The sequence below is a fragment of the Penaeus monodon genome, chromosome 4 (genome assembly GCF_015228065.2).
Source record: "Penaeus monodon isolate SGIC_2016 chromosome 4, NSTDA_Pmon_1, whole genome shotgun sequence".
Lineage (NCBI taxonomy): Eukaryota > Metazoa > Arthropoda > Malacostraca > Decapoda > Penaeidae > Penaeus > Penaeus monodon.
This window is the reverse complement of record NC_051389.1, coordinates 23,448,354-23,455,853: the sequence shown is the minus strand read 5'-3', so window position 1 is coordinate 23,455,853 and position 7,500 is coordinate 23,448,354. Positions and strand designations below refer to the sequence as shown.

The following is a 7,500-nucleotide window of genomic DNA, read 5'->3' as shown; positions in this document are numbered from 1 at the left end:
GGGGGGGGAGAGAGGGAGGGAGAGGGAGAGAGAGGGAGGGAGGGAGGGAGGGAGGGAGGGAGGGGGGGAGGGGAGAGGAGAGAGAGAGGAGAGAGAGAGAGCGGAGAGAGGAGAGAGAGAGAGAAGAGAGGAAGAGAGGATGAGAGATAGAGAGAGGTGAGCGAGGGGAGAGAGAGAGAGAGAGATGAAGAGGAGATCGAGAGAGAGAGAGGAGAGGGGGGGGGGGAGAGGGATGAAAGGGATGAAAGTGAAAAGGAGAGTGAGAGAGGCCGCGCGCGCGTGCGTGCGTGTATGAGAGAGAGAAAGAGGGGGGGAGCGAGTGAGGGAGGGAGGGAGATAGAGAGAAGTATGAGCGAAATATACGAACAATTTCTTTTCAAGAAGTTTAAAGAAGTAAGACACAAGGAGGGGAATGACAATAAAAATCACGAGAAGAATTAAAACTGCGCGAGCGACACACAAAAAGAAACCTCAAAACTAATCAGAACTGAATGATCTAGAACCAGGATCACAGCGTCATCCTACCAGCGAGCGCGAGGCCGACCCTCCATCCTTCCTTCCTTCTTTCCTTTCTTCCTTCCTTCCTGCTTTGACGTCGAGATGCCCCACAAATACCCTCCGCTGTCTATCCCGTCTATGTATCCTTCGCAGGACCAGGGAGAGAACCGTGGGCGTACGTGGGGGCGTGGGCGTGCGAGCGAGGGAGGGGCGCACGGGCGAGAGCGGGGGCGGGCGACGGCAGGGGCAGCAGGGGCGTGCGGGGTCTGTCCAGCAGGGACGGAAGGGTTGCGAGCACCGCCCAAGCCGGGCCAGACTGACTCCCGCGCCTGCCGCTGCTGCTTGCCTCGCCGCCGTCACTTCGCCGCTCCGACGCTCGCCCGCTCGCCCGCCCGCTCCGGCCTTCCTGCAAGCTGGCTCACTCGCCCACGTACTTACATGCCTACTTACATACGTGTGCGTGTGTGTGTGTGTGTGTGGCATGAAGGTATGGCCATTTGCCTGCTCATATACTGGGAGCGATATTTTAAAGTTTCAGACAGGAAACGAGCATATCAGTAAATTAACTTTTAAACACATGCCAAATTTATGCATGCACGCGCGCGCAAAACAAACACACACACACACAACACACACACAAAAAACACACACACACACACACACACAACACACCCCACACACACACACACAACCAAAACAACAAAAGGACAAGGCAGCGCCACGAACGCGCCCGCCTAACGCATGCTTCCCCTGGTCCGTCACTCGGCCGCGAGACTAAAAACAAAGTGCCTCGAATTCCTATTCGGCGAAAACGCCAAAGGGAGGAGAGGGGAGGCGGGGGGAAAAGAGGGGAAGGTGAGGCTTTGGGGGAAGGGCCCAATGGGTGGGGAAAGGGGGAAGAGAGGAGGCGAAGGGAAGGGGGGGTGGAGGGAGGGACAGGGAATGATGGAGGAAGACGAAGAGGGAACCAAGATGGAGAAAGCACTAATGGCCGAGGATTATTAATGATGGAATGAATGATAATAACATTGGCATCATTAGCAATAACAATACAAATATTATTGAAATAATAATATCTGCTTATTATAATATACATATATATACATACATTATAGGCCGCGGTGGTTGAGTGGTTAGAGCGTCGGACTCAAGACTGTCACGACGGCAATCTGAGTTCGAGGGTTCGAGTCACGGCCGGCCCGTTGTTCCCTTGGCAAGGAACTTCACCTCGATTGCCTGCCTAGCCGCTGGGTGGGTAGGCCAGCCCAAGTCAGTGCCGGGTAAATAGAGATGGTGACTCGATAAAAAAAACCGGGCGGAAGGCAACGGCAAACCCCCGCTATAAATTGCCAATAAAATCATGGAGTCCATGATCGCCAGGGCCGCGGTGGCCCGAGTGGGTTTGAAGCATCGGATTCAACACTGGCACGACGGCAATTTGAGTTCGAGGGTTCAAGTCACCGGCCGGCGCGTTGTTCCCTTGGGAAAGGAATTTCACCTTGATTGCCTACCTAGCCACTGGGTGGCCAAGCCAGCCCAAGTCAGTGCTGATCCCAAGCCCGGATAAATAGAGAGAATGATTACCTAAAAAGGTATTACCGGCACTCTCCGTGGAAAGGAACATGGGGACCCTACCAGTACTCACTCCAAGAGCATCACAACATGAAAACTACAATTAAGTATCATGCTGTGACCACGGCGGCTCAAACATGAACCTAAAAAAAAAAAAAAAAATACATACATACATACATTATATATATGTATACACATATATATACGTACACTATATATATGTATATACATATATATATATACATGGATATATATATATGTGTATATATATATATATATATACATACATACATTATAGATATATGTGTATATACATATTGTATGTACGTGTGGGGTGTGTGGGTGTTGTGTTGTGTGTGTGTGTGTGTATGGTTGTGTGTGGTGTGTGTGTGTGTGTGTGTGTTTGTGTGTGTAGTGTGTGTGTGTGTGTGTGCTGTGGTGGGTGTGTGTGTGCTGTGTGTGTGTGTGTGTGGGTGTTATGTGGTTGTGGTGTGTGTGGTGTGTGTGTGTGTGTGTGTTGTGTGTTGTATGTATGTGTGTGTATGTTGTGTGCGTATGTGTGGTGCGTAGGTGTGGGCGTATGTGGGGGTTGTGGGGGGGGGTGTGTATGGGTTATTATGTGTTGTATGTGTGATGTATGTTATGTCTGTGTGTATGTAGGTTGTGTATGTTTGTGTGTGTGTGTATGTATGTGTGTAATGTATGTTTGAATGTATGTATTTATTATCTTTAATATATATATATATATATATATATATATATTTTATAATAATTATTATCTTATTATTATTTATTATTATTATTATTATTATTCTTATTATTATTATTATTATTATGATTAGTGTACATTTTTATACTATAGTATTTATAGTATAAGAATATATATATATATATATATACACTATATATATATCTATATACGCCTCGAGTAAATACGGATATGGTTATCCAAAAAGGTAATGAACAAATAGATGAATGCAAAATATGAACACACTCTCATCCAAACGAAACATTTAAAAAAAAATGACTTTACTAACGGCGTTCTAAAAAAAAAAAAAAAAACAAAAAAAAAAATAAAACAAAAACAAAAAAAAAAAAAAAACGAAGCAACAAACGTTATTAATTACGTATATACAAAACTGGAGAAGAGAAGATTCGTGAGAAGCGCTGCGCCTGGTATTGCAGTTAACAAGTGTGCCCTTCTTGCCCGCAATCCATTCATTCAGAAAGCAACTCCAGCCACTGAACAGGAGGGGGAGGTGGAAGGAAGGAGGGAGGGAGGGGGAGGGGGAAGGGTGAGGAGGAGGAGGGAGGGAGGGGGAGGGGAGAGGGGTGAAGGAAGGAGGGAGGAGGGGCGGGTAAAGGAAGGAGGGAGTGAATGGTGCAAGGAGGGAGGGAAGGGTTAAGGGAAGGAGGCTGAGGGCATGGGGAGGGAGTGCTGGTACGACTGGAGGCGTAGAAGGAGGATGGTAAAGCGAAGAGGTGGATGGGGGAGGAAGGCGGACGATGCGAAAGACGAGGGTGGGAAGAAGGGAGGGAGGGAAGGAGGGAGTGAAGGCTGAGGGTAGGAAAAGTCGGTAAGCGGAGGATGGAAGGTGGGAAAGAGTGGGAACAAGAGGAAGGTGGGGAAGGGGTAAGGTTCTGACAAAGGATAGTGGTTGATATGAATGAACACGGGGAAGGAGAGGGGAGAGGGGAGAGGGGAGAGGGGGAAAAGAGGAGAGGGGGAGAGGGGCGGCGGTTGCTGTGAATGGAAAAGAGAGGAGGAAAACGAGGAACGTAGAGAGGAAAGAAGGGGGAGGAGGGGGAGGACGGGGAGGAAAACGAGGGCGACAAGGAATATTGAGAAGAGGTAAAAGGAAGGAGGGGAGGGGAGAAGAGGGAGGCAGGGAGAGGGAAGGAATGGAAGAAAATATCTATGTATGTATGTAGTATCATATATATATGTTGGTGTGGGGGTTTGTGTGTGGTGTGGTGTGTGTTTGTGTGTGTGGTGGTGTGTGGTGGTTTGTGTTGTGTGTGTGTATGTAGTTTTTTTTATGTATTACGGTGGCGTTTTTTTGGTGGTGTGTTTGTGTGTGTGTGTGTGTCTATTTTTGTGTGTGTGGTTGTGTGTGTGTGTGGGTGTGTGTGTGTGGGTGTGTGTGTGTGTGTGTGTGTGTATGTAGAGTGTATGTATGTATGTATTATGTAGTGTGTGTGTGTGTGTGTGTGGTGTGTGTGTTGTGTGTGTTTTGTGTGTGTGTGTGGGTGGGTGTTGGGGGGTTTTGGGTGTGTGTGGGGGTTTAGAAGATGATAGAAAATAGATGATGATAATGATATAGATAATAAGAGATGGGGGGGAGGGGGGGGGGAGGGGAGGGGGGGAAAGGGGAAAGGAGAAAGAGGGAGGGGGGAGGGGGGGAGAGGGGAAAAAGGGGAGAGGGGGGGGAAGGGAGAGGGAGAGGAAGAGGGGAGAGGGAGAGGGAGGGGGGAAGGGGGGGAGAGGGAGAGGGAGGCGAGCCCAGCTAAGAATAGTTCTCCGCCGCCAAAAATAGCCCGCATTTTTGACATTACGGACCAATGGACCTGCGGTTTGCAAGGAAGGGGAAAGGAAAGGAGAAACAAAAAGGGGGGAAGAGGAGGGGGGAGAGGAGAGGGGGAGAAGGGGGAATGGGGGAGAGGAGAGGGGGAGAAGGGACGGAGAGGGGAGAGGGGAGAAAGGGGGTGGGGGAAGGTGAGGGGGGGGGGGAAGGTGAGGGGGAGAGGGGACAGGGGAGAAGAAAAGGGGGCAGGGGAGGGGGTGCGAGGAGGGGCAGGGTTGAGGGGGAGGGGAAAGCTTACCGGCAATACCCATTTGCACAAGGACGAGGACCTGCGACGTTGAAAGAGAAGGGAAGGAAAGGAGAAAAGAAAAGGAGGGAGAAGGAGGAATGGGAGAGGAAGAGGGAGGAGAGGGGAATGGGAGAGAAGGAAGAGAGAGAAGGGACGAAGAGAGAGGGAGAGGGGAGAAAAGAGAGAGGAGAGGGAAGAGATGAGGGGAGAGGGACAGAGAAGAGAAAAGGGGGGCAGAGGGAGGGGAGGCGAGGGAAGGGGAGGGTGGGAGGAGGAGGGATGTGCGAGGGGGAGGGAGAGGGTAGAGGGAGAGGGGAAGGCAGGGAAGGCGAGGAGAGAGAGAGAGAGAGGAGAGGGAGAGGGGAGGGAAGAGAGAGGAGAGGAGAGGAGATGTGACGAGAGGAGAGAGAGAGAGGGAGAGAGAAGAAGGGAAGGAGAGGAGAGAGGGATGAGGAGGGAGAGAGAGGAGAGGAGAGAGAGTAAAAGGAGAGAGAGGAGGAGGGCAGAAGAGAAAGACGAGAGGGTGAGAGGAAGAGATTCGAGCAAGGAGAGAGAGACCAAAGTGGAAATGGGAAGGTTGACGGGTTAAAGGAGGAGGAGGGTGAAGAGAGGGGAGGAGAGAGAGAGAGAGAGAGAGAGAGAGAGAGAGAGAGAGAGAGAGAGAGAGAGAGAGAGAGAGAGAGAGAGAGAGAGAGGGGGAGAGAGAGGGGGGGGAAGGGAAACAGAAGCAGGAGGAGGAAAGGGGAGAGAAGAGAATGAAAAAAAAAATATATATATATACACGAGACAGAGGAAATGACAAGACAGTGAAGGGATACCAGAGGAAAGATAAAACGAGGAAAAACTCTCATCCTTCTACATATATAAATGAAAAAATCACACACTCAGAAAAGCAATAACACATCCTCCCCTTCCACTGCCCCCCCCCCCCCCGATAGACAACGTCCAATCACGCATTTCTTCGACCCAGTCATGTTGACGCCACGCAGCCCCCTCCCCCTCCCCCCCTCCCTCTCTACCTTCATCCAAGTTTACTTCCATTATTTTTCTTCGTTGTCAATTTCGTCTACATCTTTTTACCTTTTCGTCTTTTGCGTTCTTCTTCTTTCTTCTGTCTTTTTCTTCTTCCTACTCCCCCTCTTCTCCTCCTATAATTACTATTATATGCCTTTCAGTCGGTGTTAAGATCCTAGTCTTCCTACCCTTTTTTCTATTTTCTACTTCTTCCCATACACTTTTCTTCTCCCTCCTTCTCTTCTGCCTTTCGCCCCTCTCCTCCTCCAAATACATTCATAAAAGGCTAAAAATCATGGCTCTGTAAATTTGAAAAAAAAAAATAAAAAAAAAATATAACAATCATGTTAATAATAATAAAAATCATGGTCACAGACATAATCATAGTCATAATCATTATCGTAATAATGATGATAATGATAAATCCAGGTGTATCTTGAAACTGTTGTCTTATTATCAACAAATCTTGTTTGTGCATTGTTTTTTTTTCCTATCATAGTATTCACACGGTGAAGTTTTACAATTCATGAATAAAAAGGAAAATAAAACCTAACCTCTCGTAAATAATAAAGCCTCAACTCTTCTACTTACAAGGCCAAACAGTCAGATACTAATAATTAAGTAACTGACCTTTTTGTTTCGCAAAACTGGGAAACATGAATATGCTGTTAAGTCTCCGTCTAAGACTGCGGGAAGGGGGGGGGGGTAACAAGCAATGGAATTGCACTCTTTGCACAAGAACTTTTCGAGTCTTTTTCCGTTCTGTGAGTAATTCTCTCTCCCATTCTTTTCCCTCGCTGCTATTTCCTCGTCTTTCCATTATTCTTTCTCATATTTTTTTTTTTCCCAGCGATTTTTCCCTTTCTTTCTTTCCTTTTCTTTTCTCGTAGATATCTCATTTCCTCTTTCTGTTGTTTCTTATATTTTTCTCAACCTTCCGTTCTCTTGTTTCCCATCCTCCTATTCCATTCTTTCATTATTATTCTCATGTTTCTTCTTCCCCTGTTTCATTCCTTCTCCTTTGTTTCCTCTTCCCCTCTTTAAATCCTCTTCCTTTTTCTTCTCTTCCCCTCTTTCATTCCCCTTCTTTTGTTTCAACATCTTTCATTTCATTTCGTTCCTTTTCAGTTTCCTCCTCCTCTCTTTCACTATTCCTCTTATGTTTCTTCTTCCCCTCTTGCACTCCTCTTCCTCTTCTCCTCTCCTCCTCCTTCATTCCTCTTCTCTTCCCCCCCCCCTCCCTCCCCAACGCCCGCCCGCCCGCTGCTCCTGCTGCTCCTCAACGCTCCTTCAGCGGCGACCTGCTACCTCTTACCTCTCGCTTCCCTCCTCCAGCCCAATCTTCACCTCTATCTCCATCTCCATCTCTATCTCCTGACACGTGACACCTGACACAGCTTCCCTCTCCTCTCCCGTGACGGCGGACGCGATGCCTCGTCGGCGGCCGCTTTCCTCCGCGCGCGCGAGAGCCTTGACCCACATTTCAACAGCGGGGGAAACGGCGCGCTCTCGGATCACGGCGGGGAAAGCCGCCAGCACCTTCGCTCTCGCTCGCTTCTCTCTCTCTCCCTCCTCCCTCCTCTCGCCCCTCGCCCCCCCCCG

General features: G+C 48.7%; 1 protein-coding gene across 1 annotated transcript in view; it reads left to right on the top strand.

Moving 5' to 3' along the window:
• Nucleotides 1-7,500, top strand: part of LOC119571016 (angiotensin-converting enzyme-like) — a gene marked incomplete in the record, with an annotated part of 24,829 nt that overhangs the window by 12,295 nt on the left and 5,034 nt on the right.